Here is a 9283-nt window from a genome sequence, read left to right as displayed (position 1 = left end):
AGTCGTGAGAAGTAAACATAATCGAAAACGATTAAGGTAATTGTCATATCTATAGTTGCTTATCAAGTTATGTTATTTGGTGACTTCTGATGAATTTATCTTGTTTGGTTATGACACTCTATGTTTTGATAAGCAGAACGAAAGAGACTGTCAGAGTCGTTGATTTAGAACCACATTCCATATTTGAAATATACATGCGCACTTTGACACCTTTATAATAGAATATCATTTAATGACGTTGTTCATTAGTTAATCATATAATTTATCACTGAAGGAATTCTCTTCATAGGTCAGAAGAAATATAACGCCCATCCATGTTGACAATTTTTCTAGTGACTTTTCTTACGAACTCTCGTAACTTCATTCCGTCGTACTTACTTATCCACCATTTAACACGCCCATGGATTAAGGTAACTCAGTTTCTCTGTCACGAAAGCTGCACCAGGTTACTTAAAGCACAGGCAGGCAGACCAAATGTTTTATGACCGAGTGTTTAAACTCTCCATTTGGTTACCTCACGGCAGTTGTCCTCTTGTTGTATAGCCTACAGCTATTATTATTATATGATCGATGTAATCATTCATTGGCACTTAGTCACTAGGTTTGCTGGAAGCATATTGAAGCCTATCGTCGAAGTGTTTATATTCACGTCAGTTACTTGGAGCACAAGCATGTAGAATTTGATGGTCAAATAGACTGTTATACGTTTGGACGGGTTGTAGTGTTTTTGGAATCAATATCAATCCCTTCATTCTTTCACAGGTGTATGCGCGACCCTTCGTGAGGTTGCTGTCTGAAGACTTCATGTACGATATCCATATCCGAATGAAGATTACACTTGTGAGATTTAGTCAGACTGACCTTGCATCTTTCTTCAGTTTACTGTGTTTCCTCAAATTATCCTGTCTGATTTATTTTTTTAATTTAACGTGAACGGGACTTAATACGAACAACAAAACTAATAACAAACTTGTGCCAGGGGATGCCGATTTTCTGTTAGGTGGGCCGTTAGCTCCTGAACACCGCTTTCTTGATGGTCTTATCACTTGCTGCATACGGATCTGGAGAGGGCAGGTTTTTGCCGTATACCACCATATTCACAGGACTCATCTTCAGTCATGAACCCCCACTTCCTGAGATTCACCTTGCATCGTGAACCTCCTGTTTTCAATCGGTTTAGTGCCGGCAGAGGAAAGGACGGAGAAGGTTCCTTTTTGATGTTCTCCCCAAACCTTTCGGTTAATGAATTACGACGTAGCTCTGTTTGGCGAGTAACAGGTGCTGATGCAATTGCTGATATTGTGCATATGAATCTCATCCTAGATCTCAGCTAAGATTTTTGTGCTTCATTTCTAAACAGGAGGTACCCAGGATCGATTCTGTGCTTCATTTGCTCCATTTCTGAGCCTCTCCTTCTGCGAATGTCAGGAGCGCAGTATCCATTATTTGACGAATATTGGTGACAGGAGATGTCCGTAGGTAGCCTGTCACACAGTCTCCAGTCCAATTCTATGCCGCATCTCCCAGTTTGGCAGTTCTCGAATTTCACGAATCTGGTAGTCTGTGTTCTGCTGCAGAGAAGAACAGTTCCAGGGCAGATGTATGGTCAACGTTTGCCTGTGAACCTAAGGTGGTACCAGTACGTTAACTGGTGATGTTGCTCGTGGCGGATACTTTTAGTTTTGTTTCTTGGCAATGATCTTTGAATTGAAGACAAGGCTCCAACTTTACACCCAGGTATTTTGGAGTATCGTAGTTTCATGAAACGACACAGGAGTTCGGCATTTTGACCTATCAAGTAACTGACTGATATCGAGCCGCCCACACTGATGTAAGACACAGAAGTTGCATGGTAAAGATTTCAGTTAATCAAACAAAATATCCCAATTTGCCATTTTACACCCACGACGTCTCTGCTCTGCCCGTGACACGCTCCACGGAAGCTGTTTCACGACTCCCGACAGTCTTACTATCTATACCACCGCGGGATAGGCAGAGATAGAATATACACATGCGACTTAACTATAATATTTGGCTGCATATTTTCTTAAATCTGGTAAGTATTGTGTACTTAAGCTCATAAGAAATGAGGTTGTAAGTTATCTTTGCATTTGAGTGGTGCAGATATAGTACTTCCAGCTTCACATAGTGGTACTCGAAGTGTCTCTTCACAATATTTTTGCGCCATGTTCAACTGATGTTTTTGGGTTTGTCTGTTTGTCATTCTCAGCTCTTATTATGGCATCTGTTTGCTTATGAAGTCCTTATGTTAGTATAAACAAACATCATTTCCGGTAAACTGTGTGTCCATTTGTATTTATGTAACACATTACTCATGCTTATAATAGGTGTATCTTATAACTGTATTAGAAACATTACATCGAAATTAGTACTACTTCTTCTTCTTATTCTGTATATCAAAAGTTGGGCCAACTTCACATAATTACCTCCATCCGTTTCTCGGTCGTGCTACATATCTTCTTCCTGAGCGCTTGCTTATAGCGACTGCTAATATGTCTATCAGCTTCAGGAATTCTATCCATTCTTCACGGTATTCTTCAATATTCTCATTTAAGTGGTAGATTCCTGATTTTGCACAAGTGTCATAACTTTTTACGTGGTCCTTCCTTGAGCAACATTTGACAGATCTTAAAAAATTTAGTTTCTGCTAAATGTTTGTTACTTATATCTCCTTTGTCCTCTAATGATGATTCGCTGACCTATAGTAGAATAGGCACTGCCCCTGTTAAACACAGTTTCAATCCCACGGCTTTGCTAACTTTAATTTTTAAAGATTTATTTATAGTTTCCCATACATGTAGAAATTTGTTGGTTTTCTTAGCTTTGTACTTCTACCTTGTATTTGATAACAAACTCAGATCAAACTGGGAATTTTCCATCGTGGTCAATAGCTTCACTTTTAGAAGGATGAGTTGTTAGACTGCAGTGTTTTCTTAACTCATGTAACTTATTTAGAGATTTTGTAGCCTCTCTCAGTATTCGTAATAATATTATGTGGTCCACATAAAGCAAAGCAAAAAATGGCTCTGAGCGCTATGGGACCTAACATCTGAAGTTATCAGTCCCTTAGACTTAGAGCTACTTGAACCTAACTAACCTAAGGACATCACACACATCCATGCCAGAGGCAGGATTCGAACCTGCGACTGTAGCAGCTGCGCGGTTCCGGACTGAAGCGCCTAGAACCACTCGGCCATGAGGACCGGGTATAGCAAAGCATTTAGATGGTAGTCCCTTATCAGCTGTATACTTTTACGGACATTCATCCCCAGTTTCTTAAGCGGTCTTCTATACAGGGAGTTTCGGGAGGGGTAGTAAACATTTTAGGCGGTGGTAGTATAGACGAATTGCAATAAAAATGCCATATAACATGTGTCCAATTTTTGGACAGTACAGAGATACAGCTGTTAGTATGTAACCCAAACAAACTTAAAGCAAATGCAAACGAGGACGTTCACATTTGATTTCCAAAAATTCCTCCGCCATCTTCAATGGCTATTGAGTTCACTTGGTAATACTATATGTAGCTCTTCGTAGGTAGTCATTGCTTTCTTTTAATGTGGGCTGCATTACTTATAATGCGAACAATGAAATCGGCTGTAGTTGTTACTTTTTCTTTGAAAATTTCGGCTTTCAACCATTCCCCACCCGGCAAAAATCCAAAGGGAATATGTCCATGGACCTTGGTGGCCACAAAGCATGGCCATTCCTTCCGATCCTTCTTCTGGGGAATGCTATGTATAGATTGTATGTCACGTGACGACTACACTGTGCAGAACTCCTTCATACTGGATGAAATACGCATTCTTGTAGCCAAAGGAATCTCTTTCAATAATGATGGAGGCTCATTTTCAATAAAGCGTAGATAACGGGGTCCTGTAAGGCGATGCGGTAACATAACAGGCCCAGTCAACTGATTGTCTGCCAAACAGCCCCACACATTTAGAGAGAAGCGTTCTTGAAAATATGTCTCCAGAATGACATGTGTGTTTTCTTCAGAATACTGATGTAAATTACGAATGTTATTGGTGCCGTCACGAGTGTAAGTGGCTTCATCTGCCTATTTTCCAGTATTCAATAGCCCGCCCCCAGTATCTGGGTGGTCAGCGCGACAGACTGTCAACCCTAAGGACCCGGGTTCGATTCCCGGCTGAGTCATAGATTTTCTCCGCTCAGGGACTGGATGTTATGTTGCCTTAATCATCATCATGTCATCCCCATCGACGCGCAAGTCACTGAAGTGGCGTCAAATTGAAAGACTTGATCCAGGCGAGCGGTCTACCCGACGGGAGGCCATCGTCACACGCCATTAAATTAATTAATAGTGTCCAATAACCAAATTCCAATCGTCCATCTCCTTCTCTATTGTGCTGAATAAGCTGTAAATGGTACGAATGGAACCCGTGCATAGGTTATGTCTTCCATTTTCTTGAATGTGAAACATGTGCAGAAATTATATGTGTGCTTGTGAAGGACCATCTTCTCCCGACCGAAAATGTCCTCTACTTCATCCCCAATCTATTCACTTATACGTTCAGGTGCAATATGACTGCTGGGCACTGTACCAGTGTCACGCAGTGTATTGAATTATACACGAGTAAACACTCCTCAATCCGGTAGTCTGCGGTTAGGGAAGCAGCAGCAGCTTCTCGACTACAAACCCCATACACAATTGCTATATTAGCACACTCAGCATGTGCAAATATTTGCTAAATGTTTACACGCTATAGTATAGTAGACTTGGCCACAAAATTATAATGAAAACTTCAGCGTAAATAAAGCACAACTTAGTTTAGCGAACATCAACACTCTACTGCTGACTTTCGGTAAATACGCCCATAGCAACCGGTGTACCAACGAAAATGCACTGAACTCAGCTGTAGCTCTGTACTCAATAAAAATTGGACACATGTTATACAGTATGTTTATTGCAATTCGTCAATACTACCACATCCTAAAATGTTTACTATCCCTCCTGAAACACCATGTACAGATGTTTGGAAGAGTCAGTGACATCATATATCCCCGTCTGCAGTTTCATTTATTATTATCAGATATGGTTTTGAAGTTCCTGAATTCATGATTGTTTTGGTGTCTTCATATATGCTTCTTATTACCTCCATTACATGCACAAGGTATCCGCGCTTTCCTTTTTTGTCCATTGCATACTTCTAATGAAAAAGTGAAAGGTTTTTTCAAAGTCTGTATGAAATGTCCCTTTCCCATATAGGCCACACCAGGACTCAACTGGCTGCTCTCTCTCTACTGGGAGTTATATGAATACGATTTTCTATTTTCAGTATCCCACGTAGTTGAGCACTCGTCAGCCGGCCGGTGTGGCCGTGCGGTTAAGGGCGCTTCAGTCTGGAACCGCGTGACCGCTACGGTCGCAGGTTCGAATCCTGCCTCGGGCATGGATGTGTGTGCTGTCCTTAGGTTAGTTAGGTTTAATTAGTTCTAAGTTCTAGGCGACTGATGACCTTAGAAGTTAAGTCGCATAGTGCTCAGAGCCATTTGAACCATTATGAGCACTCGTCACTGTATAAATGCCGATGAGGTGAACTGTTTTACCTTGAATACAAAAAGATGCTGTATTGTTCCTTCCACCTTTCCCTCTTCCAGGATCATGGACCTTGCCGTTGGTGAGGTGGCTTACGTCCTCAACGATACCATCAGATGTAACATAGATGCAACCAAAGAGTAGGCATATCTACTAAGAGCCCAGGCAAACGTGTGGTTCCTGAACAGAGACAGCTTTCTATTCAGTCTGAGTGACTGGCTGATCCGGCCCTGTAACGTCAACGTACAGGTTATGTTAATGTCTGAAAACAAGGGAAACTACAAGTGTCATTTTTCCAAGGACATGAAGCTCTACAAAATGGTTAAACGATGATGGCATCCTCTTGGATAAAATATTTCGAAGATAAAATTGTTTCCCATTCGGAACTCCAAGCGGGGACTCTTCAGGAGAATTTCATCATCAGGGCAAATAAACTGTAATTCGATATGCCGGCGCGTGGAACGTTAGATCACTTAATCGGGCAGTTAAGCTAGAAATTTTAAGAAGGGAAACAGATATGTTGAAGTTGGAGGTAAAGAAAATTTTATGAAGTTCGGCTGCAGAGATAAAATATGTAAAAAGACAAAGCCTAGTAGAAATACATGGATGTCACCGGCAGCACTGAATATAATTTATGAAAAACGAAAATAAAAAGTGCAGCAAATGGACCAGTCGAAATGAAACTCAAACATCTGATAAGTGAGATTGATAGGAAGTTCAAAATTGCTAAACAGGAAAGGCCAGAGGACAAATGCGACGATTTTATAGCATAGGGAAATGCGAGATACCGCCTACAGTAGAATTAAAGGAGCCTTTGGACGAAAGAGAAGCAGCTGTATAAATATCAAGAGCTCGGATGGAAAGCCAGACTAATCAGTCAAGGGAAAGCTGAAAGGATGAAGAGTTTATAAAAGGGAGATTAACTTAAAGACAATCTTGTAGACTGCCAACAGCACGTAAGTGGAGATGAGGTGGATGATATGATATTGCGAGAAGAATTTGTCAGAGAACTCGAAGGCCTGAATGGAAACAACGCCCCTGTAGCAGACGACATTGCGTCAGAATTACTATTAGCCTTGGGAGAGCCAGCCAGTACTAAACTTTTCCAGCTGGTGTGCAAGATGTATGAGGCAGGTGAAATACACTCATTCTTTAAGGAAAATATAATAATTCCAATCCCGAATAAAACAGGTTATGGCAGCTGCGAATATTACCGAACTATCAGTTTAATAACTTATGGTTTCAACAAATTAACAGGTATACTTTGCAGAAAAATGGAAAATCTGATAGAAGTCGACCCGAGGGAACATAAATTTGGATTCCGGAGAATAGTAGGAATACGTGTGGCAGTAGTAGCGACCGTACGAATTCTCGTAGGAGATAGGTTAAGGAAAAGCAAAAATACGTAGGATTCGTCGACAAAGACAAAGCTTTTGATGCTATTGATTGGAACACCCTCTTTGACGTTCTGAAGGTAGCAGTTCAGAATAAGCTCTTTCGCACCACTTCTGTGAAGGCTCCTAAACAACTCTGTGGGTAATCCATCGATTCCTCTTGCTTAGTGAATCTTCACCAGCCTTAAAGAACCTTCTACTTCTCCTTCCAAGCTGCACTATTCCTTCTCCTCTTGTGTAAGTTTCGTCTCCTCTTCTCAGGCAGTATCGTTTGGTTTTTCATCAGCCTCGTATAGTCACTCTACACATTTTTGTCACCTTCCCAAAACTTCCTCCGGTTTATGAACCGTAGTACCATCGCTTGTTTCTGTTTCCAGAGTTGTCCTGCTTTTCATTGCCTCACAGACGAGATCACCAGCTTATCTATACATTATTTCGTATTTCCCTTCCTTTCACGGTTTCTCTATTTCTGTACACCTCTCATCTATGTATTCTTGCCTGTTCTGTTTCTTCCCTTAGTGTCCTTCCTTCTTAATGTCCTCCATTTCCTTCTTTCTTCCATTTTATGTAGCATTGTCTTTGTTACCCATGCTTTGTTTATTCTTTCAAAATTCCTAATCCTCGAATTCCTGAAGGTTTGTTCCCATCCTCTTCCATTTCCTGTCTTCACTCTCTCCTTGAAAGGTATTTTGTTTCAAACTTAAACTGTTATTGCGGAATTACCACATATTCTATGACTTGAAGCAAAGTTCGCGTAACCGTATTGGTCTGATATTAACTCTTGAGTTACTACCAAACCCAAATTTTACCTAAAAGATTAAATAGAAACTATTACAAGGGTTTCTTCAAAGTTATTTACTTCAAAGAAAGTAATGTTTCCATCTTTCAGTTTTTCCACAGTTATTCTTCAAAGTCTTTTTCTTAAATTAGTTAGTTTTAATGTACTGTGCATAGACGGAACTTTCAGTATCTGTAGTGCTGTGTCGAATATTTCCTAAAATAGGCTGCTCGCTAAGTTCCAAAGGAGTCAACGAAATTCAGTATTTAAGACGTTGCTATATAGTCGCTCATAGGCTTTTCACTTTCACAAGAAATCAGTAAAGCTGAAAAATGCTTTCCTTGTTTGATGTTAGGGTCATCGCACCACCCGATATGCATAGTCGACAGAGATTGAAATTAACATACCCTTCAATAATAATACATTAATATAACGTCTAGTGATCTTTACACATACGAGACTTCTTGTGAACTAACACATCATGCGTAAATCAGTTTCAAACATCCATGTAGAAAGAAGGCTCAGAAAGGATTTGTTAATGAGGACACAATGTTCTCGACCTCACGAAGCGTCGGCGCCCTTTCTCTAGTGACTCACAGTGCCGACTGCTGCGTCGCTTGAACACCTTATCACTTTGACACCATCTTTCCCATCCTATAACAAACATATTTTTGTACACACATTTTTCATGACATCGCTCAAGCAGAAATCAGAGTCAGTAGTGCCACAAATGAATGATATATGTGTTTCTAAACTGACTTCACGTATTTTTGAAAAATTCCCTTGCTGCTTAATATATTGTCACGGCACTAGTGTCCATTCCTAAACCCACTTTGCTTCTCTCCCTAAAACTATTACTTTCAAGCTATTGTTTATTATTCGTGAGTGATACGTAGAAATTGTATTCATAAGATCTACACACCTGCAACTGTCACATGCCTCTTTTAGGTATTAGTTCGCACAGTGTCCTTCCATGCTTAATAAGTTCTGCATTTATTATTTGAACCCCAATTACTGCGACTTTTCGGACTTTTCACAACGTGTTGCACCTCGTTTATTATCTTTTTATTATAAAGTTTGAGATATACTGTACTCATTGCAGGCGTTTCACAGTAGCACATATTTATAATAATTTTCTTCAATAATTAACTTAATTCTATCAGTATCTCATTTAACTTCGTTCACATTTTATACGCAAACTTCAGCTTGCCATACATAGTATTAAGTTCGACACTTGTACTTAAATTGTCTGAAGAGACTTGATGTGCTCTTGCTTATTATCTACTTAGAATACTTCCGCTTTTCCCTATTCCCTGCTCTCTTCTTTTGTTTCATTTTTTACCAGGCGCTCATAAACCTTTCGTTTTTACCTCACTGCTTCTTCAGTTCCTGTGTTCCAGATCTTTTACCGTTTTCTCATAAATTTTTCTTCTTATTAACTACTTCAAAAGCTGCTTTTTATGTACAGTCTTTTGTATTGCCTCACTCTGCCTCCAAATAATCTGTATTTGGAAGCTTTACTACGTATTT

The sequence above is a fragment of the Schistocerca serialis genome, chromosome 6 (genome assembly GCF_023864345.2).
Source record: "Schistocerca serialis cubense isolate TAMUIC-IGC-003099 chromosome 6, iqSchSeri2.2, whole genome shotgun sequence".
NCBI classification, from domain to species: Eukaryota; Metazoa; Arthropoda; class Insecta; order Orthoptera; family Acrididae; genus Schistocerca; species Schistocerca serialis.
This window is presented reverse-complemented; position numbering follows the sequence as displayed.